Source organism: Bos javanicus, chromosome 1, assembly GCF_032452875.1.
Source record: "Bos javanicus breed banteng chromosome 1, ARS-OSU_banteng_1.0, whole genome shotgun sequence".
Taxonomy (NCBI): domain Eukaryota; kingdom Metazoa; phylum Chordata; class Mammalia; order Artiodactyla; family Bovidae; genus Bos; species Bos javanicus.
In genome coordinates, this window is record NC_083868.1 from 52,508,956 (window position 1) to 52,533,822 (window position 24,867).

At 38.5% G+C, this 24,867-nt stretch overlaps 1 protein-coding gene across 14 annotated transcripts in view; it reads left to right on the plus strand.

Annotated features, from left to right (window-relative positions):
• Nucleotides 1-24,867, plus strand: part of BBX (BBX high mobility group box domain containing) — a 297,809-nt gene that overhangs the window by 59,174 nt on the left and 213,768 nt on the right. The window contains exon 1 of one of the 14 annotated variants that reach the window (XM_061385315.1): nucleotides 22,281-22,404. The exons of the other annotated variants lie outside the window; for them this stretch is intronic. The gene's annotated coding sequence lies outside the window, so the exon portion shown is untranslated. Of the gene's footprint in view, nucleotides 1-22,280; nucleotides 22,405-24,867 lie in introns of those variants that run through there. 14 annotated transcript variants of the gene reach the window in all.

The window sequence follows — 24,867 nt, forward strand, 5'->3', positions numbered from 1 at the left end:
AGAGTTGAGGATGGAATGATAGGCCAAATTATAATTCAGTTCAGTTCAGTTCAGTTGCTCAGTCATGTCCAACTCTTTGCAACTCCATGATTCGCAGCATGCCAGGCCTCCCTGTCCATCACCAACTCCCAGAGTTCACTCAGACTCACGTCCATCGAGTCAGTGATGCCATCCAGCCATCTCATCCTCTGTCGTCCCCTTCTCTTCCTGCCCCCAATCCTCCCAGCATCAGAGTCTTTTCCAATGAGTCAACTCTTCCCATGAGGTGGCCAAAGTACTGGAGTTTCTTGGTTTGCTAATTAGTCTTCTCTGTTGTGGTCATGGGCTGATGTTGTTCAGTTTTTATACATTGTATGCTTCCTCGGGAACTAATATCCTTGATTTGGCTGTTTCTTTTACTTTGCAAACAGGGATTTAAGATAAGAAAACTTGAATTTGAGTTTTACATAAAGAATACAATGGATCAGCCACAGAGCCAAAGTTACAAAATTTATGAATTCTGGTTCTTAATTGGGGCTTCCCTGATGCCTCAGACGATAAAGATTTTGTACTATGGCCTCTTAACCAGTAGTCTGATATTTTTAGAAAAGAATGATGGTTTATAGTTGTCATCACTATCATTAAAATAATTTTAAACAGTTTAGTTTTTTTTAATTTGTATACAGTGTTACCACATCTATAGTCACATTTATAAAACATTTATTTTATAATGTTAATTTTAGTATAATATATGCATATATATGAGCATTTTATCAGTTCAGTTCAGTCGCTCAGTCGTGTCTGACTTTTTGTGACCCCACGGACTTTAGCACGCCAGGCTTCCCTATCCATCATCAACTCCCTAAGCTTACTCAAACTCATGTCCATCTAGTCAGTGATGCCATCCAACCATCTCATCCTCTGTCAACCCCTTCTCCTCCTGCCTTCAATCATTTCTAGCATCAGGGTCTTTTCCAATGAGTCAGTTCTTCATATCAGGTAATCAAAGTATTGAAGTTTCAGCTTCAGCATCAGTCATTCCAATGAATATTCAAGACTGATTTCCTTTAGGATTGACTGGTTGGATCACCTTGCAGTCCACTGGATTCTCAAGAGTCTTCTCTAACACCACAGTTCAAAAACATCAGTTCTTTGACCCTCTGCTTGCTTTATGGTCCAACTCTCACATCCATATATGACTACTGGAAAAACCATGGCTTTGACTAGATGGACCTTTGTTGGCAAAGTAATGTCTCTGCTTTTTAATGCTGTCTAGGTTGGTCATAACTTTTCTTCCAAGGAGCAAGCGTCTTTTAATTTCATGGCTGCAGTACCATATACAGTGATTTTGGAGCCCCCCAAAATAAAGTCTCTCACTGTTTCCATTGTTTCCCCATCTATTTCCCATGAAGTGATGGGACGGGATGCCATGATCTTAGTTTTCTGAATGGTGAGTTTTAAGCCAGCTTTTCAGTCTCCTCTTTCACTTTCATCAAGAGGCTCTTTAGTTCTTTGCTTTCTGCCATAAGGGTGGTGTCATCTATATATCTGAGGTTATCAATATTTCTCCCAGCAATCTTGATTCCAGCTTGTGCTTCATCCAGCCCAGCATTTTTCATGATGTACTCTGCATATAAGTTAAATAAGCAGGGTGACAATATACAGCCTTGACATACTCATTTTCCTATTTGGAACCAGTCTGTTGTTCCATGTCCGGTTCTAACTGTGGCTTCTTGACCTGCATACAGATTTCTCAGAGGGCAGGTCAGATGGTCTGGTATTCCCATCTCTTGAAGAATTTTCCACAGTTTGTGGTGATCCAACAAACAAAGTCAAAAGCTTTGGCATAGTCAATAAAGCAGAAGTAGTTGTTTTTCTGGCACTCTCTTGCTTTTTCTATGATCCAGCAGATGTTGGCAATTTGATATCTGGTTTCTCTGCTTTTCCTAAATCCAACTTGAACATCTGGAAGTTCACGGTTCATGTACTTGTTGAAGCCTGGCTTGGAGAATTTTGAGCATTACTTTGCTAGTGTATGCTGCTAAGTCGCTTCAGTCATGTCCGACTCTGTGCGACCCCAGAGACGGCAGCCCACCAGGCTCCCCTGTCCCTGGGATACTCCAGGCAAGAACACTGGAGTGGGTTGCCGTATGAGATGAGTGCAAATGTTGTGGTAGTTTGAGCATTCTTTGGCATTGTCTTTCTTAAGGATTGGAATGAAAACTGACCTTTTCCAGTCCTGTGGCCACTGCTGAGTTTTCCAGATTTGCTGGTGTATTGAGTGCAGCACTTTCACAGCATCATCTTTTAGGATTTGAAATATTTGAAATGAACATTCTATAAGTTAATGAAGGTGTATTCTGCTCTTTGCTTCATTAAAAGCACTGTATGTATGTACATTGCTGATCTTTAGAGGATAATCTGTGCTTTAATATTTTTTTTCTGTACCATTTTTTGTATCTCATTCCCTTTCTGACTCTTCTCAAGTCCGTTAGTAGCCTTGTTATATGGTTTGCTGGTAGATAATGAAGCATATTGCAACAATGATCAAAATAAAAATCAAGGTGTTGTGAAGTTTAAAGGCCTGCCTTAAATATATGTGACTTGTTGGCTAATAATAAAAACAAATCTTGCTATTCAGAGGGGTTTTAATTTTTTTTTTTTAAGACTTTTAATCTTTTGTATTTTGAATAGTTAAAAGAGACTCTGAAGCAGACTTTCAGATTAACCATGATGTTGCTGTGGGGGCAAATGGATGTCATGAAGCAGTATAGAGGCTGAGGAAACCCGGAGAATGTCAAGTCCGTACCTCAGTTACAGGAAACAATAATGTGTGGAGTAAGCCACTCCTGCATTTAGCAGGTTCAGGCTATTGCTGATCTTAAGGAGAGTCAGTTTTGAGAATTTGAGAGGTCAATAGCCATATAGCAGTGGATTGAAAAACAAGTAGGAAGGGAGAAAAAGGTGATAGTTGCTGTTGACAAGTGTTTTGATAAGTGTTACTTGGAAAGGAGGAAGAGAGAGTAGTAATACCTAGAGATGGAATTGGAAACTGATTGGTTCTTTATGCTAAAAGGAGATACCTTTATTTCCAAGTAGGAAAAAATAGCTTCTTGAAAGACTGATAGTATATAAATGAAAGCAAGTACAATTTAAATATTATTTAGTTTTTCATAATTATGATGTTTATAAGAAGCCTTTCTTTTTCAACTGGGTGGCTTTTAGCTAACTCACTACCACAAAAATACAATCCTATTTATTTTTCTATAGTTCTTTTAATTCCTTTGGATAATATTTTATCAAGGTTTATAATTTTTAGTGAAGCTAAATTGGCATGAGGCACTGGAAATAATAAGAGAAATAATTCCTGAATAGGAAACCTGTGTTTTATATATTTAAGCCTCTCTGGATAACTAAAAAGTAGATCTATTTTAATTGTTACTAAAACATAATAGGGAGATGCAAGAAAAAAGATATTTATGGTTATATTATGTTTTTGTCACTGAAGAGGTCAGTAACCCCTAAACTAAGAGGTTCCAGAATCTTCAGATTTCAGTCCACATTAACTCTTGTTGGTTAGGGTTACACTTTATTAATAATTTTTGGACATTGTTATTAATTAACAATAAAAATCAACTTTCAGATATATTTTCGGATGGTCTTTCATATAGCTTTAATTAAGTGTTCTCATTTTAAGAAACCACAATGCAAAATCAAAGTTAATATCAAATAAATAGAGGATAATTATTTGGCCAAGATAATTTATCCACGTGGTTATCTTAAATATCTAAGTAAACTTCTGTTTTAAAGAGTTTATTTATGTATATTAACTCTTTGTTCATCAGAGAACTATGGCTGATGGGCAGAGAAATATAAAATTTTAATGTTTTAAAAATCACTAGCATTTGAATATTAATCAGAAATGAACTTCAATTAAAGTATTCAGTTTGTTGTGCTTATATATGCCCATACCATAAATAAACATGAATTCATTTTTGAAGAGATACCCTTGTGTCTTTTTTAGATCACTTAAGTCAAGTAATGGACATATCATTAGAGGTTAGCTATTTCCTAATGGGGAAAAAAAATTTTTAATGTTTCATTTAGCTGATAAATACAAAAGAAATAATACATTTCGGGTGCCCTGATTAGATAACTTATTTATAACTGAGCTTTACTGTTGGATTTTTGTCTTTTGTCACAATGTTTGACAAAAATGTTCACCTAGAGTGAATGTTGAACCATTAAGACCATGTTCTTTAAACAGGGGTCCACAGAGTTGTCTGTAGATTTATTTTTTTTTTGGTCAAGACTAAGTAAGTTTGAGAAACAGTATCCTTGATTGTGATCTGTGCTTATTGTGTCCAGTGATGTAATAAGCAAGTGATTCCACACTGTTGAGGGCTTTGCCGTTTTATCTTGCTTTATTCCACCACTTAAGAATATTTTGAAAACTTAACATTTTTAAAGAGAAAAGAGGGACTTTTGTGCTAAAATTCTGTGCCCCCATTGCAGGGGGCTTTGGCTTGATTTCCCATGTTGGGAAACTAAATTCCACATACCACAACTGAGGAGTTTGCATGCCGCAGCTAAAAAAAGAGTTCTTGGGCCACAATTAAGAGCCAGGGCAGCAAAATAAGTAAGTATTTTTTTTAAGAAGAGGAATGAAATTAGTTTTGGTAAGCTTTTGAGGATTTAATCCCATATTAAAGTGATAGACAGAACTTCTTGCAGTTCTAGATAATCTAAGCTAGAAATTTCTGTTTTCACAATTCCTAAAGAATTGGTTAAGATTATGTTATGGAGTTTTTCAGTGTTTAATCTACTGTTATTTATTAAAGCCTGCATGGGGACAGTTGCTTGCTTGAGTCAAGGAGGGAGCATGACTGCAGGAAATGGGCATTGGATAAGAGGATAGAAATAGTGGGGATCAAGCCTTAACTGGTGGTGCCTGCCCTGTTTTGATTCCTTTTCACCTTCACTGGGCAGGCCAGACAGGTACAGATTTGCAGACTCTAGACTCTTGTCTCTCAGTCTGGTTGGGGGAAGCAAAACCTAGAGACTAAGTGGTTTGGTCACAGTTTGAGATAGTTGCTGTTTCATCTCTCTGTCCATTCATCTATCATTCCATCTAGTCATCCATGCTCTTCATTTGCACGTGGTAAGTCACTGATCACTCAAGTACCTTTTGTATTCCAGGCTTTAGGCGAAAGATGGAGTCCATTCCTTCAATAACTCACAATTTTATAGCAAGTTGGCAGAAAGCCAAGCAGAAATAGTACAGAAATTGCCTTGTTTTCATAATGTATTATCACTGACAAATTAGTTTTTCATTTTTTAATTTGTTTATCTTCTGTTCTTCCTCTGAGAGTAGAAGCCTTGTCTGTTTCATTCCCCTTTCTATCGCAGTGCTCAAGGCAGTACCTGATGCACCCTAGGTGTTAAGTAATTATTGAATAAATTGAATGAATGAATGAATGTTTTAGTCCAGTAAATTGTCCAGTAAGACTGTATGGAGGGGAGGAGACAGGAGCTAGATATTAAAAGGTGGTCAGGCTTTGAGGAGGTGTAAAAGGAGGAAGCAACTGACAGAAGGAACAACATGGTCACAAAATAAGAAAAAGGACCTGGAGCAAGGAGATGGGAATGGAAAGGTAGAGGACAGGAAGATCATCAGTAAAGAAGCTAGCCTGGATTGACTAGCCCTTTCGTGTAGAAGAGAAGCCAGGTAACTTTGTTCAGGTTGCTTAACTCCTCCGTTCCTTAGTTTTCCAATTCCCAAAAATAAAAAATTTCAGCCATTAAGAAGATTATGTTCACTTATATTTTTAATAACATGAAGGAATACTTAATGTTATTTTTCCTGGAATATAAGTGAGTAAAAAAGATCAATTAATTTTGGTATACTCACTCAACATATGACCGTATACTCTTGAGTTAAACACAAGCACCCAGATGAATATCAGACGTAAGATCCTGAGAGAAGGGAGCAAGCCATAGAAGAATATTCCACTTACATAAAATTCAGAAGCTGGCAAATTTAAACTGTATTGTTTAGCAATACATGTGTAAGTGCAGCCTGTATAAAGTAATGCGTTTGTTTACAATTATTAAAACTTGTCATAAAAAAAATACTCCTCAGGAAGGATTTATGGTAAAACCCCCCCTTTCCCCGTCTTCCCATTTGCTACCTTCATATCAAGTTTAGTTGATTTCACTTACCATTGCATCTCTGAAATCAGTCCACAGCTCCTCTTTTTACTAGCTCCATCCTACTTCAGACCACCACAGTACCTGCCTGCATAATTTAACCAGTTTCCCTGCCTTTAGTTTTGCCTCTTTTCTGTCCACTCCTCACTCCATTGCTGCCAGAGTTGATGTTGTTCAGTTGCTAAGTAGTGTCTGACTCTGTGACCCCATGGACTGCAGAATGCAGGCTCCTCTGTCCTTCACTATCTCCTGGAGTTTGCTCAGATCCATGTCTGTTAAGTCAGTGATACTATCTAACCATCTCATCCTCTGCCACCCCCCTTCTCCTGTTGCCTTCTATATCTTTGCCACCAGGGACTTTTCCAATGAATTGGCTCTTTGCATCAGGTGGCCAAAATATTAGAGCTTCAACTTCAGCATCAGTCCTTTAAATAAATATTCAGGGTTGATTTCCTTTAGGATTGACTGGTTTGATCTCCTTGCTGTTCAAGGGACTCTCAAGAATCTTCTCCAGCACTACAGTTTGAAAGCATCAGTTCTTTGACTTTTTGCCTTTTTTATGGTCCAACTCTCACATCCATCCATGACTGCTGGAAAAACCATAGTTTTGACTATATCAACCTTTGTCAGCAAAGTGATGTCTTTGCTTTTTAATACACTATCTAGGTTTAATACACTAGCTAGGTTTGTCATAGCTTTTCCAAGGAGCAAGTGTCTTTTAATTTTATGGCTGCAGTCACTGTCTGCAGTGATTTGGAGCCCAAGAAAATAAAATCTGTCACTGTATCCACATTTTTTTCCTTTCTACTTGCCGTGACGTGATGGGACCAGATGCCATGATCTTCGTTTTTTTGAATATTCAGTTTTAAGCCAGCCTTTTCAGTCTTTCACCCTCATCAAGATTCTCTTCAGTTCCTCTTCACTTTCTGCCATTAGAGTGATATCATCTGCTTATATCTGAGGTTGTTATTTCTCCCAGCAGTCTTGATTCCAGCTTGTGACTCAATTAGCCCTGCATTTCAGATAATGCAGTCTGCGTATAAGTTAAATAAGCAGGGTGACAATATATAGCCTTGTTGTATTCCTTTCCCAATTTTGAACCAGTCAGTTGTTCCATGTCCAGTTTTCTAACTGTTGCTTCTGTCCTGCATACAAGTTTCTCAGGAGGCAGGTAAGGTGGTCTGGTATTCTCATCTCTAAGAATTTTCCATAGTTTGCTGTGATCCACATAGTCAGAGGCTTTATCGTAGTCAGTGAAGCAGAAGTTCCAAAATGCAGATCTCTTATTACTCCTACACTGAATTCTTATCATACTTAGAATAAATACACACTCCTTACCATGGCTAAGAAATTCCTGAATGATTTGGCTATTTATCTTTTGTTCTTTTTTCTCCATACCCACTTTCTTTTCCTCTCAACACTTGCCTTTCTCATGTCTTAGGCTCTGATTGAAATGTAAGAATGGGGTAAAAATTGAACATATAGCATGATATAAAGGCAAAGTCCTTGTTCATATGACAGGCTTTGGGATTATAAAGAAAAACGTCTGGGATCAAAAATCAACACTGAGTGATGTGATTATAGGAAATATTTATTTCCTTGAAATCATACATAGTATACTAGTGAACACTAATGAATGTGAGAATTAAATTAGGTAAAAAATAAGAAATGATGTTTACAAAGAATGTGTGTGACGTCAGAGTTAGGACTAATGTGTTACACATACTTATTTCCACTTCTGCCAATTACTTTACCCCATGAAACTTCTCTTTAGCCTTTTTGACACATTGCATTTGAATTTCTAGAAATCATTTTATGCTCTTTCTATGATTTCTAGTGCAAACCTGATTATGTGGGAGAAAAAAGTAAACATTTTATTATTTGAGTTTATAATTACACTCAATGAATAAATATATTTCGAACAACTGCTATTTGAGCATTCTCCTGTTATGTTCTTAGGGAGATAGACAAAAAGTGTGCTTGGTTCCTTACTCTCCAAAATCTCTTAAGAGGACTGAGAAAACAAAGCTATTAGAAGAAGCTAGAGAACAATTGAAGTTAAAACAGTTTAATCCTAATTCAGAACTCTGGGTTTTCTGCCTCCTAATTTTATTTCCAGAATGCCTTTTTGATCAAGTTACTTGGTTCTCTAGGTAGTTATCTGTTTAAAAAAAAAGTAACAGAGAAATGACCACTGATTCATATACTCCAGCTGCTTCTAACTCATCAGCTCTGGTTTAAGTGATCAAACGATTCTTGGCACTGTTTCAGGAAGTTCCACCAGAGGAAGCATGAAAGCCTAAGAGGCTTGGTTTTCGAGCTGTGCCACATAGCAGCTCTTTTTTAAAGTTTCGGAAGTGAAATTGTGCTCTTCATTTTCTCTGGGAAGGTTATCAAAGAAGATAGTTAAGCTGACTGTTGTTCAAGTACAGAAATATGCCTGTTTTGAGAATTTTGGCTTTTTTAATCACACACACAAAAGGTATACAGATGTATTGAGAGAAAGGGCAAGATCTAGCAAAGCAAAATTTGTTCAAAAGTGTGATTTTTGCAGTTGTCTTGAAATTTTGCATCGTGCTCTGTGGATTTTGATTTGTTCCTTCAGTGCTTTCCAGCATTTCAGGGTGTAATCTGGTCCCTTCATCTTTTCTACAGGTCTTAATCCTTCCTCCCCACCACCCCAGGAATATGACTTAACAGGTACAATATGATGTACAAATACTTCGAATAGGAAGTATTTCCTTAAAGTGCATCTTTGTAAAACACCTCTGAAAATATTTTCATAAATAACCATTCCATGGGACTGGAAAGTTTGTATCAGCTTTAAACTTGAAAATTTTATAATTTGAATAATAAGATATAGGTTCTATATTACAGTTAAACAGGAAGTTATTTATGTATGTTCATATACGTGAATCTGTTTTATTTCAGTTTTCTCAATCTTCATATCTCTTATTTTACCAGTTCCCCACATATTTCTTTAAATCATTTTAGAGTTTAATCTTCATCCAGAGCACTTCCTATCTACACTGATGAATCCCTATTGCAGGGAACGCGTTGGGCTTTCTTTCCTATCTGAGAGCTTACTTATCTATTACTTAGTCTATTAGCAAAAGCCAAGCCAGTGGGCATATGACCAGCACTTGGGGTATGGGACAGATAGTAGGAATTAAGCTATTTCAGAGTGCGAGCTCAGGAATCTGATTCATCAGTAACAGCACAGGTTGTGTGTGGTCCACAGCTTTGCACGCCCCAGTATTGCCTGAAACTTATTGACCTTTTATGACTTTGCCTCCTTAACACAACCCTCAATACCTTCAGCTTCCAGGCATTATCCACTCTTGGAAATCTGCCAATTTCCTAAAGGTTAATGCCATTCCGGATGGTTTTTTTTTTTCCCGATAGTCATAGGAGAGAATCATAGATTGAGTATAGAATCACATCATTAGCTTTCAAGGTATATTTCCCTTCTCCTTGGTGCTTGTAAGTTCTAAAAGAAGTTTTTTTAAAAACTATAATGCCTATCTAAAAAGAAAGGGAAAAAAGCACCAAACTTAGATAACATTCTTCATTTTTCATAGGACAGTGAAAAAAGTTATAAAAAGAATGAAAGAGATCAAAATCTGGGTGGTAGTGCAAGTCCAATAAAAGAGGCTTATTAGAAAAACTTGCGTTACGAGGCAGAAACAGCAGCTTAAACGTGAGTGGGGCGAGCAGGAGGCCTTTGAGAAGCATTTGGAATTCCCTGCTCCTCCAAATTTTATTCTGCATTGATGAACAAATGTATTTGCAAACTTTCCACTATATGCTAAAACCACCTGATTTCAAGAAAGAAAACCCAGTTCAAATCTTTCCTTTTTAAGCTTACTTAGCAGACAAGATGCTTGGCCTCTATGGAGCTTAGTGCCTTTATATAATGTTTACCTCAGTGGTTTTTCTCTTAAATAGAAATATATTGTAAAATATGCGTGCTAAATTTCCATCAGTAGAATTTTGTATATTATAGACCCATCGTGGGTGTCTGTGTAATTCTAAGGGACCTGCTAAATCTTTGACAAATTTTGACTTTCAGATCTCAGAGCTCTTAGAGCTAGAGAGTTGGTACAGGATAATAGAAATATACCTATTCTCTGGGAAAGTTATCAGACTAAGAAGAACATGAAAGTAAATGATATATGTAATCTGATTTGAGAGGATATATTTCTACAAAATAGAACCCTTCAGCTTCAGCTTCTTCAGTGTTACGGTCAGGGCTTAGATTTGGATTACCATGATATTGAATGGTTTGCCTTGGAAACGAACAGAGATCATTCTGTCATTTTTGAGATCACATCCAAGTACTGCATTTTGGAATCATATGTTGACTATGATGGCTACTCCATTTCTTCTAAGGGATTCCTGCCCACAGTAGTAGATATAATGGTCATCTGAGTGAAATTCACCCATTCCAGTCCCTTTGAGTTCACTGATTCCTAAAATGTGGATGTTCACTCTTGCCATCTCCTGTTTGACCACTTCAATTTACTTTGATTTATGGACCTAACACTTCAGGTTCCTATGCAATATTGCTCTTTACAGCATCGGGCCATGCTTCCATCACCAGTCACATCGACAGCTGGGCATTGTTTTTGCTTTGGCTCCATCTCTTCATTATTTCTGAAGTTATTTCTCCACTGATCTCCAGTAGCATATTGGGCACCTACCAGCCTGGGGAGTTCCTCTTTCAGTGTCCTATCTTTTTGCCTTTTCATACTGTTCATGGGGATCTCAAGGCAAGAATACTGAAGTGGTTTGCCATTCCCTTCTCCAGTGGATCACATTTTGTCAGAACTCTGCACCATGACCTGTCTGTGCTGGGTGGCTCCACACGGCATGGCTTAGTTTTGTTGAGTTAGACAAGGCTGTGGTCCGTATGATCAGATTGGCTAGTTGTCTGTGATTGTGGTTTCAGTCTGTCTGCCCTCTCAGTGTCTACCATCTTTCTGGGGTTTCTCTTACCTTGGACGTGGGGTATCTCCTCATGGCCACTGCTCCTGACCTTGGATGTGGGGTATCTCCTCTCGGCCACTCGCCACTCCAGCACTGCATAGTTAAAAGATGATGCTGTGAAAGTGCTGCAATCAATATGCCAGCAAATCTGGAAAACCCAGCAGTGGCCACAGGACTGGAAAAGGTCAGTTTTCACTCCCGTACCAAAGAAAGGCAATGCCAAAGAATGCTCAAACTACCTCACAATTGCAATTATCTCACATGCTAGTAAAGTAATGCTTAAAATCCTCCAAGCCAGGCTTCAGTAATATGTGAACCGTGAACTTCCAGATGTTCAAGCTGGTTTTAGAAAAGTCAGAGGAACCAGAGATCAAATTGCCAACATCCACTGGATCATCAAAAAAGGAAGAGAGTTCCAGAAAAACATCTATTTCTGCTTTATTGACTGTGCCAAAGCCTTTGACTGTGTGGATCACAATAAACTGTGGAAAATTCTGAAAGAGATGGGAATACCACACCACCTGACCTGCCTCTTGAGAAATCTGTATGCAGGTCAGGAAGCAACAGTTAGAACTGGACATGGAGCAACAGACTGGTTCCAAATAGGAAAAGGAGTACGTCAAGGCTGTATATTGTCGCCCTGCTTATTTAACTTATATGCAGAGTACATCATGAGAAACGCTGGGCTGGAAGAAGCACAAGCTGGAATCAAGATTACCAGGAGAAATATCAGTAACCTCAGATATGCAGATGACACCATCCTTATGGCAGCAAGTGAAGAGGAACTAAAAAGCCTCTTGATGAAAGTGAAAGAGGATAGTGAAAAAGTTGGCTTAAAGTTCAACATTCAGAAAACTAAGATCATGGCATCCGGTCCATCACTTCATGGCAAATATATGGAGAAACAGTGGAAACAGTGGCTGACTTTATTTTTTTGAGCTCCAAAGTCACTGCAGTTGGTGATTGCAGCCATGAAATTAAAAGACACTTAGTACTTGAAAGGAAAGTTATGACCAACCTAGACAGCATATTAAAAAGCAGAGACACTACTTTGCCAACAAAGTTCCATCTAGTCAAGGCTATGGTTTCCCCAGTAGTCATGTATGGACGTGACAGTTGGACTACAAAGCAAGCTGAGAGCCAAAGAATTGATGCTTTTGAACTGTGGTGTTGGAGAAGACTCTTGAGAGTCCCTTGGAATGTAGGAACATCCAACCAGTCCATCCTAAAGGAGATTGGTTCTGAGTGTTCATTGGAAGGACTGATATTGAAGCTGAAACTCTAATACTTTGGCCACCTGATATGAAGAGCTGACTCATTTGAAAAGACCCTGATGCTGGGGAAGAATAGAGGCAGGAGGAGAAGGGGACGACAGAGGATGAGATGATTGGATGGCATCACCAACTCAATTGACATGAATTTGCGTAAACTCCGGGAGTTAATGATGGACAGGGAGGCCTGACATACTGAGGTCCATTGGGTCACAAAGAGTTGGACATGATTGGGCGACTGAACTGAATTGATTTCTACAAAATATGATTTACTTATTTTATAAGGAACTAAAAATCAGTCAATGTTTTACTTCTTAGTAATTGTTCACAGTTAAAAGTAGGACACAAATCCCATAGATTAATAACATTCTATTTATTTTAAAAGGTGTTAATACTAATCGAATATTTCCTTGAGGCCAGAGTACTTTACTATAGGTAATTGAAATATTGTAATAAGATTTCAAGTAGATAAAAGGAGAATATTTGAATGTATGTGGTGAGGAGAATCTTTGGCCTTAATAATCATTATGTTACAGAAAAATGTTTCTTCGAATTTTTTTGTCATTGTATATATAATTTAGTTATGATTATATGGTAGCTATGACTGTGGCTTTATATTAAAGAGATTAACTCCATCACAAAGTTAATACTCAGCTCAGTATGACTTTGATATTTGGGAAGACTTAAAAACCCATGGACCTGCAAAATGTAATCTACTTACTGTACTTTTTTTTTTCTTAGTGTTGTGCATTTAAAAACTGTTAAGATCACCAGGTGTTTTCTGAGAGAGTACTGATATTTTAAAATATCTTAAAATGATTTTTAGTGTAATAGCTGCCTTAGCGTTGAATAGAATGTTCAGTTTTATTGTTTCTTGAAGTCTAATAATGCTAGGAAACCTTAGGGGAGTTTGACACATTTAAAGGTACATTTTTGCATACAACCTGAAGTTTTACTTTAAAGTTTATTTACTTTGCTGTATTACCAGTATGCACAATCTCAGGTTTTATTGACAAGAGGGGCATATGGAATTTTCAGGAGGCCTCCCTCCCCCAAGTAACTTCTCCAAATAGATATGTTTAGATTTATTAAAATAATAATCTGATTTAGGGAATTGTAGGAGTATTATTTGATCATTGATCCTGAGTTCCTTCCTATGCAAGTACCTTAAAGGACTAACAATTTCTGTTAATTTGTGCCATACAGTTTATGAGAGTGTTCGTGTTTTTTTTCAGATTAATGTTAGAAAGTTCTCTCAGCATTGTACTTTTCAAAGGCCTCTATATGGAAAAAATAGAAGCATGATATTTGGGGGAATATTTATTATGGGACTATGTTTAATCATAGTTTCACATTTCTTAAAAGCTAATTATTTGAAATTAGAGACTTTGGTATTTTGCTAAATCTTTTAACACCCTTTTGGTAGTTCAAGGCATTTAGTCTGTGGCAGTTTTAATAGTTGTTGTCAATTAATCAACCAATATTTTATCTGACACTGACCTTGTGCTAGGCACTTAGCTGGATATTATGAGATTAACAAAGCCCCTTGAGCTCGTCAATAAATTCTAAGTGATGATGACCCTAAGGCATGCATATCTTTTGTCTTAAAAACTGAATATTGGGCATATTCAGGAAAGTGGATACTGAAGCATCAACCCCTGGGTGTTTGCTTTTTATTTCTCCAGCCAGTTGTCAGGGAAGTAATCAATACTCCACTAAATCCAAATCACTTTTGGTGACTCACGATTATCATTATCTAAAGAGAGAGGTTTTTAGAGTAAGCTTAGTGGCAAAGAAAACCTTGAAGGAGGAGACCAAAAAACTTGTTTGAAAACTTTCAGCTAATCTTTCAACATTTATTGAGTGCAACACAATGTAACTACAAGATGGTTGGGCTGTAAGGATGAGCAAAACGTGGAATTTCTTGTGTGGAATCTTATAGGGTAATGAGGTCCGTGTCACAGCTGAGAGTCATCAGCACACAGTATTCTAACAGTGGCACGTGCAGGAAACACACTCATTGCAGCTTGACTCTGCTTGAGGCAAATAGGTAAACTGAGATGTCCAGCAATCCCTTTGGGTGAAAAAAAGAGGTTTTTAGATTTAGACGGATGGTATAGAGAAAATAATCTAGATGAAAAGCTCAAAATGTTTATCCAGAGGAACTCAGAAATAATACGGCATGAGCATGAAAGCATGATTTGCCACAGGAACAGGATTGTAGTTAGTAGTTGAAAGCAACATTTTGTTGGGCTCTGATACTTTCAGAGGTAAATGGTTTTCATTGTGCCTGTTTCAGGTCACCAATGAGAGCTGATTAAATTGATCACATTCCCCCACCCCCGCACCCCCTGGATCAGTTCGCTTCAGTCACTCAGTCGTGTCCAACTCTTTGCGACCCTATGGATCTCACAGCATGCCAAGCCTCCCTGTCCACGACCAACTCCCGGAGTACACCCAAATCCATGTCCATTGAGTTGGTGATGCCATCCAACCATCTCATCCTCTGTCGTCCCCTTCTCCTGCCCTCAATCTTTCCCAGCATCAGGGTCTTTTCCAATGAGTCAGCTCTTCACATCAGGTGACCAAAGTATTGGAGTTTTAGCTTCAACATTAGTCCTTCCGGTGAACACTCAGGACTGATCTCCTTTAGGATGGACTGGTTGGATCTCCTTGCAGTCCAAGGGACTCTCAAGAGTCTTCTCAAACACCACAGTTCAAAAGCATCAATTCTTTGGCACTCAGCTTTCTGTATAGTCCAACTCTCACATCCATATCTGGCTACTGGAAAAACCATAGCCTTGACAAGATGGAACTTTGTTGGTAAAGTAATGTCTCTGCTTTTTAATATGCTGTCTAGGTTGGTCATAACTTTCCTTCCAGATAATAAGCGTCTTTTGATTTCATGGCTGCAGTCACAATATGCAGTGATTTTGGAGCCCCCCAAAATAAAGTCAGCCACTGTTTCCACTTTTCCCCATCTATTTGCCATGAAGTAATGGGACTGGATGCCATGATCTTAGTTTTTTGAATGTTGAGCCAAGAAAAAAAAATGCAAAAAATCAAAATGGCTGTCTGAGGAGGCCTTGCAGATAGCTGTGAAAAGACAAGCAAAAAGCAAAGGAGAAAAGGAAAGATATAAGCATTTGAATGCAGAGTTCCAAACAATAGCAAGGAGAGATAAGAAAGCCTTTCTCAGTGATCAGTACAAAAAATAGAGGAAAACAATAGAATGGGAAAGACTAGAGATCTCTTCAAGAAAATTAGAGATACCAACAGAACATTTCATGCGAAGATGGGCTCAATAAAGGACAGAAATGGTATGGACTTAACAGAAGCAGAAGATATTAAGAAGAGGTGGCAAGAATACACAGAAGAACTGTACAAAAAAGATCTTCACGACCCAGATAATCACCATGGTGTGATCACTCAACTAGAGCCAGACATCCTGGAATGTGAAGTCAAAGTGGGCCTTAGGAAGCATTATTACGAACAAAGCTAGTGGAGGTGATGGAATTCCAGTTGAGCTATTTCAAATCCTGAAAGATGACGCTGTGAAAGTGCTGCACTCAATATGCCAGCAAATTTGGAAAACTCAACATTGGCCACAGGATGGGAAAAGATGAGTTTTCATTCCAATCCCAAAGAAAGGCAATGCCAAAGAATGCTCAAACTACCACACAGTTGCACTCATCTCACATGCTAGTAAAGTAATGCTTAAAATCCTCCAAGCCAGGCTTCAGCAATATATGAACTGTGAACTTCCAGAAACTCAAGCTGGTTTTAGAAAAGGCAGAGGAACCAGACATCAAATTGCCAACATCTGCTGGATCAGCAAAAAAGCAAGAGAGTTCCAGAAAAACATCTGTTTCTGCTTTATTGACTATGCCAAAGCCTTTGACTGTGTGGATCACAATAAACTGTGGAAAATTCTGAAAGAGATGGGAATACCAGACCACCTGACCTGCCTCTTGAGAAACTTGCATGCAGGTCAGGAAGCAACAGTTGGAACTGAACATGGAACAACAGACTGGTTCCAAATAGGAAAAGGAGTACGTCAAGGTTGTATATTGTCACCCTGCTTATTTAATTCATATGCAGAGTACATCATGAGAAACGCTGGGCTGGATGAAGCACAAGCTGGAATCAAGACTGTCGGGAGAAAGACCAATAACCTCAGATATGCAGATTACACCACCCTTATGGCAGAAAGTGAAGAAGAGCTAAAGAGCCTCTTGATGAAAGTGAAAGAGGAGAGTAAAAAAGTTGGCTCAAAGCTCAACATTCAGAAAACTAAGATCATGGCATCCCTGGATGGATCAGATAGCAATTATTAAATAGATACAGAGTGGACCCAAATTATATTACAGGCCAGGTTTTTGCAGTTCTTCTTGGTATTCCTTTAGGCACCTGATTAAATTTTAAAATGTTTGTTTTTCTTGGGCTAAATCCACTGCCCCCCATCTCCATCCCTCATCTAGTAGCTGAAGATTTTTCATATTATTTCAGACCTTCATTTTGTTTCTTTGTACTATTGCACGGTATTCTCTTCCAGCAACCAGCTTCTGTCTTCTTCCCTGAAGGCGCTGACTTCTGTCAGTCTCACTATGTCAAATTCTCAGCTCTTTACGTCTCATCATTGGGGTGCTTCATAGACCTGAGGCCCTGCAGGCTAACTAAAGAGAATGTGGGTGATGCGGGTGTTGATGACTATGGTGAGGCTAGAGATGGTTCTAATGTTACACTCATTTCTAGAGAGGCAGCGAACAGTTAACAGTATAGTTCACAGTGTGAGCCCCCAGTCAGGCTCCTGAGCCTCATTGCAAGCTGTTTCACTTCCTAGATCTGTGACCCTAGGCAGATTGTCTTACCTCCCTAGGATGGTCTTTCCTGATTGATAAAACAGGAGTGATAATAACAGTATCCACTGTGCCATAGAATCGTTAGGAAAATTAAATGAATTAAGATGCATCACGTAATGGACTCAAAATATGTTAGTTGTTATTATTTAGTAAACTCAAGTTTGTTACTGGTGGGGTGCTAAAGATTGCTAAGGTGCTGTCCCTCTTAATCCCCACAACAACCTTATTGGTGCTTGTTAATACCTTTTACAGATGAGGAAATTGAGCTTTAGAAAAGTTAAATAACTTGCCCAGGGTCTGGCTTCAACCTCTGATCTGTGCTATTCCAGGACACTTGCTCTTCGGATTAGAACCATGATGTCCATGGGAAACACAGAACAGAGCAGGACTGCCTGCCACTACAGCTTCTCACTGCAGTTTTTATCGATTTTACCAGCAGTTTCAGAGGGGCAAGTACACGTACCAGGGAACTTTGTGGAACTGTCCATCTGCAGAATTGAAGTCTGGCTTTCATTTGTGATCTTGAGCAAATCACTTAAATACCTTTGAAGGTCAGTTTTTATAATCTGTAGGAAATAATAGTAAAATTGCTTAAAGGGTCAAGTGAAACTGTGATAATACTAACCACATAATAACTCATGCAACAGAATAAGTTTATCCTATGGATGTTTTAAATAGAGCAGGTACTATCAGTTAACTTTTTAAAACCTTATCTCCCCTTTGATGCTGTTTGAATTTTATTTGCTACTTTTCAAAGTGTAAGGTTTATTTTGTTCTTCTGGGACTGAACCTATGGTTCTAGGGCACTCAATGGACCAGTAGCTTAGGAACTGAAGTTCTGGTCTACCAAGCACCATAATAATAAAAACATTTAGGGAGCATATAATTAATAAAAGCAACATATTTCTGTGTAGTGGTAGTTGGGAGGGTGATGGGTTTGGTAATAAAATGAATGAGGATCATATCTGAAAGATATGTTAGAAAGGAGACTGAGGTTTGTTATAATAGCAGATTGAGGTTTTGGATGGAACACATAGAGTTATGTCTTTCTATGTATTACTCAGCCATCTAGCAGTATCGGTGATCCAGAACTCACATGGCCCCTGGAAATAAATGTCAGAGACATTACTTTGCCAACAAAGGTCCGTCTAGTCAAGGCTATGGTTTTTCCTGTGGTCATGTATGGATGTGAGGGTTGGACTGTGAAGAAGGCTGAGCACCGAAGAATTGATGCTTTTGATCTGTGGTGTTGGAGAAGACTCTTGAGAGTCCCTTGGACTGCAAGGAGATTCAACCAGTCCATTCTGAAGGAGATCAGCCCTGGAATTTCTTTGGAAGGAATGATACTAAAGCTGAAACTCCAATACTTTGGCCACCTCATGAGAAGAGTTGACTCATTGGGAAAGACTCTGATGCTGGGAGGGATTGGGGGCAGGAGGAGAAGGGGACGACAGAGGATGAGATGGCTGGATGGCACCACTGACTCGATGGATGTGAGTCTGAGTGAACTCCGGGAGTGGTGATGGACAAGGAGGCCTGGCGTGCTGCGATTCATGGGGTCACAAAGAGTTGGACGCGACTGAGCAACTGAACTGAACTGAACTGAACTGAACTTAATGTATGAATTTTATAGAAGACATCTATCTCTTACTTAAACCATTTTTATCAGAATTAAAAAAAAAAAAAAAACAGATCTAGTTAGCTTCTTTGGCTAATTTCCACAATTAGAATGAAGAGAGGAGCTTCATGCAAGCACTCATAATGAGAACATATGTTTTCTTGGTGTGAAATTTTCAAATAAAGCATGTTCACTTCTGTGAACTCATCTCTGTTTTGTGAGATAGTTTAAGAAAGTGAGATTAACTTATTTTTATAGGGGAGAAAGTTGGAGCTCACCATGTTTTAGAACCTTGACTTAGGGACTGGCAGCTTATGATTCCTGGACCAGGAATTGAATCCACATCCTCCACTTGCTGGCAGAAATGCAAAATGCCAAACAGGAAGAGCAGGAAAAGCCTAGGTTAAGGGCATTATATGAATTCTCTGCAGAATTTGTGTTAATAATTATCTGGGAAACACTAATAAGTGGTTAAATCATGATGGTGTAGTCTAAGAAGAGGTCCCCTATTTTGAGAAGATTTTCATTTATAGTAGCTTTAAATTAGGAGACAGAACTGTTGTGGTACTCAACGAACATAACCACAGATAACTGGAAAATTAAGTTGTTCCAGGTGGCTTGTTTCCTGAGGTTCTAGATTGCTGTTCTTTCTGTTTTATTTATTTTTAAACTCTGTAGTAATAATTGGAAGGTGCTATGAGATGGAAGAAAGGTGCATAATTGTCATTGGTTGTAAATATTAACATTCCTTCTTAAAATTCATAAAAAATCTATGCACTTGAATCAAATACTGTAGCTGTTTAGGGCTTCCCTAGTAGCTCAGACAGTAAAGAATCTGCCTGCAATTCAGGAGACCCAGGTTCAATCCCTGAGTTGGGAAGATCCCCTGGAGAAGAGAATGGCTATGCACTACAGTATTCTTGCCTGGGAAATCCCATGGACAGAGGAACCTGGTGGACTATAGTCCATGAGGTCACAAAGAGCTGGATATGACTGAGTGTCTAACACTTAAAACCTACCACTATCCATTTGAAACTGCTCTTTAACAGTCAGATTTTAAAGTGTTTTTTTTTTTTTTTAATCCTTGAGGTCTTTATTACTATACTTCCCCACTAAATTTTCTCCTTATGTATTATTACATTAAAAAAAATATTTTTGATCACCCTGTCGTACTTCTGGTGACAGAATTTAACTTACTGTGATAATAAGACTTTAGGTAATTTTTAAACTTACTAGTTGTTATTAGTACATAGTTAATCGAAATAACTTGTGAATTACAAATTTTGATAAATAATATTAGAGATAAATGTTATTTACTGGAAATTTATCACTACACTGTTGGTGCTTTTCTTCTGGTTAGTTCATTTATCAGCATATGAATATTACTAATTGCAGAAAGAGTTCAGCATACTATCCATTCTATTTAGTATATACACTGTGAAATGTTGTTTACATAGATATGTTGATGAGGATGAGAGTATTAATATAGCAGTGTCAGTCAGTTCTTTGAACTCTTCCTCAGTTATATTCAAAACCACTGTGCTCTATCATTTGAAATTGTCTAATGATTTACCAGCTGACAACCAAATTAGGCCCTCCTCCAATTTTCTTTCAAGCAAAAAATTGGCACAACCCACCTGAGTTGCAAGAGAAGAGTGATTAGGGCTACACACTTTTTCACTACCAGTATTTCTAATTGTCTCCTTAGGTCCTGCTCAGAGGTTTTTTCTTACCACAAGCAGGGCCACATCGTGACACTGGCGATGAGCAACCGTGTGCCTTGATTTTGTGAAGTGGGAGAAGTGGGATAGGAAAGGAGTGGGAGGGACAGGTGACCCTACTTTCCAGGGGCATTCTCAGGCAGATCAAGGGCACTTACTTAGAAGGGTTGATCTGGAAATTGATTTATCATCTATGTGTCTGCATACCTTTCATACCCTTTAGAACGATGGGCACTTCTAGGAGTTGCCTATCCTAATTTGAAGACTGTTGTCCTAGTAACCAGTTATATTATGAGCTCTTAATTAAAGAAAAATCTCCCCCTTGGTGTTTGTGTGTGTGTGCAAGCACCCATTGCATGAGCATCCTTTCAACTTAGAACACTGCTGACCGAGGTAAATAGTTTATGCTGTCTAGGATAATGTTAAAAGTCTTAATTGCTTCGAAGCATCTGTTTATGAATGAAGTTTATAAATTGTCCTTTACCGAACATGAATTTTCACAGTCCTCATTCTCTACAAATTCTCCAGGTCGGAATTAACAGTCAAATTTCCTGTAACTTTTCCCCCTATACATCTTTTTGCTAATCCTATTCATATTTACTCACATGTTGGCAAAGCATATTTTAAGTAGCTCAGTATAAGAAATTATGTGCAGTTTTGAGTAAACAAGAAACAATTGGCGACAGATTACTTTTTACCCCCATTTGTTTCTTTTGCTTCTCAATTCATAAAATTACTACATGAGACTTCAGATGTAATTTATATTAGCTCTTTCCCTTTACAGAAAATGAAACCAGAGAGATTAAACCAATTGTTCAAGGTCATTGAGGTGGTATTAGAAGAGGAGAATCTGTGTCTCCTACTTCCCATTACTATACCCTTTGCTACATCATACCTTCTGCTGCCTTTTGCAAAATTGCATTCCTTACCACCATCCTATTTAATATTATTTCTCCTGGGGACTGATTAACTTTTATCGACCCAGAATTATTATTATTTTTTTTTAGACAGAGAGGCATTTACTTTTTCATTGAAGACTTTTCTCAAAACTAAAATACCCCTTATCCCCTGGCAAATACTTTCTGCTGCACAGTAGGACACAACTTCCGAGCCTGGGGCCCCACTGGCCCAGGGCAGGGTCACGGGGCTGTGGGGGGAGGGAGGGGATGCTAACAGGTCAGAGTAGAGGTGGATTGGCAGAGCGGGGCTGGTGGGAGGTGGGAAGCTTACATCATTTCCCTGCAACTGGGCTCTGGCGAGGTTGTAAGGCCTCACTTTCCCCTGTGTAATAGTTTACCAGATTGCCAGAGATTCGTAGAGGAAAGAAAAGGTATGGCAGGGCCGATGCTCACCCTGTTCATAAATCTGTGCTATGAGATGAGAAACTGTCAATAAGTAACTAGAAGCAGCCAGGACTGTCTGTGCTTTGCTCTCCCCCAGCTCAGTTCCTTTCTGCTCCGCCCCATCCCTGCTCTCTGCTGCTCAGATCAGCTTCCTGCTTCTCATGAAGGCTGTTCTCCTGTAAAGCTGGTCAGCTTTCACTGAAAGCATTATATTCATAAGTCTGAGTCAGGTTTTGTGGAAGTATTGTGGGTTTGGTTTTCTTTGGGGGATGGAAGGGGAGGGAAGAATTTTTTTAAAAAAAAGGAAGGGGCAGGCTGAAAAAGCAAAATCATCATGAATTTTGTTGTCACATCGTGCCGGTGTTATAACCAGCTCTGTAGACTGCTGCACTGAAAACATTTCTGTGAGAGGTATGTGCTTGAAAAATGGAAAGGTGACTCTTGGCTGTGGAGCAGACTGTCTGCCCAGCAGCTGCTCAGATGGCTGTAAGGTTGTAATTCTTTCTAGTGTTTTGATGCAGAAAGGGCAATCGTTACTTGAAACGTGGTACAGTTAGCCAGCTATTGGTAAAATGTTAACTGTATGCTTGGTCCCCACACCAAGACTCCTGAAATTGTCCTTTAGCTTGAATCCGTCTAGCCAAATCCACAGCATTATTCCAGGCTCTTTTGGTGGTGGTTGTAAACAAAGTGATGATCTTTAATATTCTCTCATTATTTAGAAATCTCATGATAAAGATTAATGAAAGAGACTTGGAGTAGCCTAGACGAAGCTTCAGATTCACTTGGAGCTTTTTGTATTGACAGATGGCAAAAGTAAAAGGAAACGGTTGGTGATTTACTGTTGTAATCTAAAGTGAAAGTTTTAAAGTTTAGAGGGTATGGTATATCTAAGTGGAAAAGCCTGGAGGGGTCACTAAAATTTAGACACGTAATCCCACCCACTACGAGTGATTGCCTGACCAGTATTCAGACCAGAAGGCTCTGGATGTATCTTTTTCAAAGGAGATTATACACAAATGTGTATAAATGCCTCTATTCAGTGGTCAGAAGAATAGGATTAAGAATAAAAATATAACCAACATTGAAGGAAATGTGGAGGACTGTATATTGGTTACCAAAAACCCAGGCTATTATGTTATAAAATATTTTAGAAAAATATTTAAGGTAGGAAAATAGAATATTTTATCATGTACATCGGATAAGCTACTAGTGACAGAATCCATTCAAACTACAAAGGAGATCCTGCTTGATTTTAAGAATTATTTTGTCATGGAAGAAACTTGAAAACTCTTGAATGTTAGCTAATTTTAAATTTATTTTACAAAGTTTTGGAATTAAATTGCTTGAATTTATCAACATATAAACGTGCCAGTACTATTGTTCTTCTCCACAAAGATGGTAATGCTTAAATTACTGAAGGCAGTTATTCATGAATAGAAAAGACCAGCTATTATAATGCAACCTAAATTCTTCTCTTTAAGAGACTGTGCCATTTAAACTTGATTTCTTCTCAAATATTTGCAAAGAGAGCTAATCTTCATGATCATATGGGATGATGTTAATAAGTTAAACCTAATACAGGCTTCTGAGAAGGAATTCCCTCTGCACTATACCACACACAGACAGGTGGCCACCCTGACTGTATTTACCTTGGTCATTCTCAAGTGTAGCTTCACGTTAGAAACCCCTGGAGAGCTTTCAATAGCTCCCATTGCCCAGGCCCAACCCCGGGGACTCTGCTTTAATTGGTTGGGGGTGGGGCCTGGGCATTGATAGATTTGAAACTGGTCCCAGGTGTTTTCTAATGTGTAGCCAGAGTTGACAACCGTTGTATTACCTGACTGTCCCCAATGCTAGAGCAGCCCATTCTGTTTTGGGTACTGTTTGTATGACACTAGGTCTGCTTTGCTGTGTGTTCTGTTAGGTCTGAACTTTGTCTGTAGCAGCTCATCAGATATTTAATATCTCTCCCCCAAGGCTTAGCTTTTCCAAGAGAAATAGTCTTAGTTTTTTCAGTCTCTGGGGCTTTTTTTTCTAGGCCCTTTCCCATTCTGGCTACTCCCTGTCATGGAATTGCGTTTGTTTTGTATCACTCCTGAATAGGGTGTCCTGGGGACAGAGCCCACCATTCTAGAAGTGTGGTGCCCAGCTCAGGATGCAGAGAACACAGTAAAGCTGTAGCTCTCTTGTTCTGGACATTACACTTCTGTTGTTGGTGGCTAAGCTTATGTTAGTGTTTTTGGCAGTCACAAAGCACTGTTGACTCATGTTGAGCTTGAAGTCAGCTCAAGCTTCTTTTTCATGTGAACTCTACTTAAGTCATGCCTCTTCTCCTCCATGTGTAATACATTTTTTTTTTCCACTGTAGTACCAGGGTTTACATTTATACTTTGGAAACATAAGAAGAAAACCCAATGAATCAGTTCTTCCATACAAGGAAAGGGATATATTTGAACTTGATGCCAGAAGTATATTATATGCATATAGCAGCAATTTTAAAGAGTGATTTAGACCATTCATTTGAATCCACAGTTAAATTTAATCTTCTTAATTCAGTCCATCTTTCCATCATTTCTTCTGATTCACTACTCAGTGTTTGCTGTTCAAAGTTAGGATCCCGTTTGACTGTGCAGCCTGTCTTAATGTTTGTATTCAACACTTGGTCAAATGCGTTTCCCAAATCAAAATACATGGGGGCATTCTCCTGAACTGTTTGTGTATATCTTTGTTTTAAAAGGAAATGTGTTGAATTTGTCATGGCTTTCTTGTTTAATGACAGAAATGGAAGAAAATATTTTGCAGATGAGCAGGTGACTTGTCCCAGATCCCCGTTTGCCACATTCAAGGCTAGAACCCAGATCCGGCTCCCGT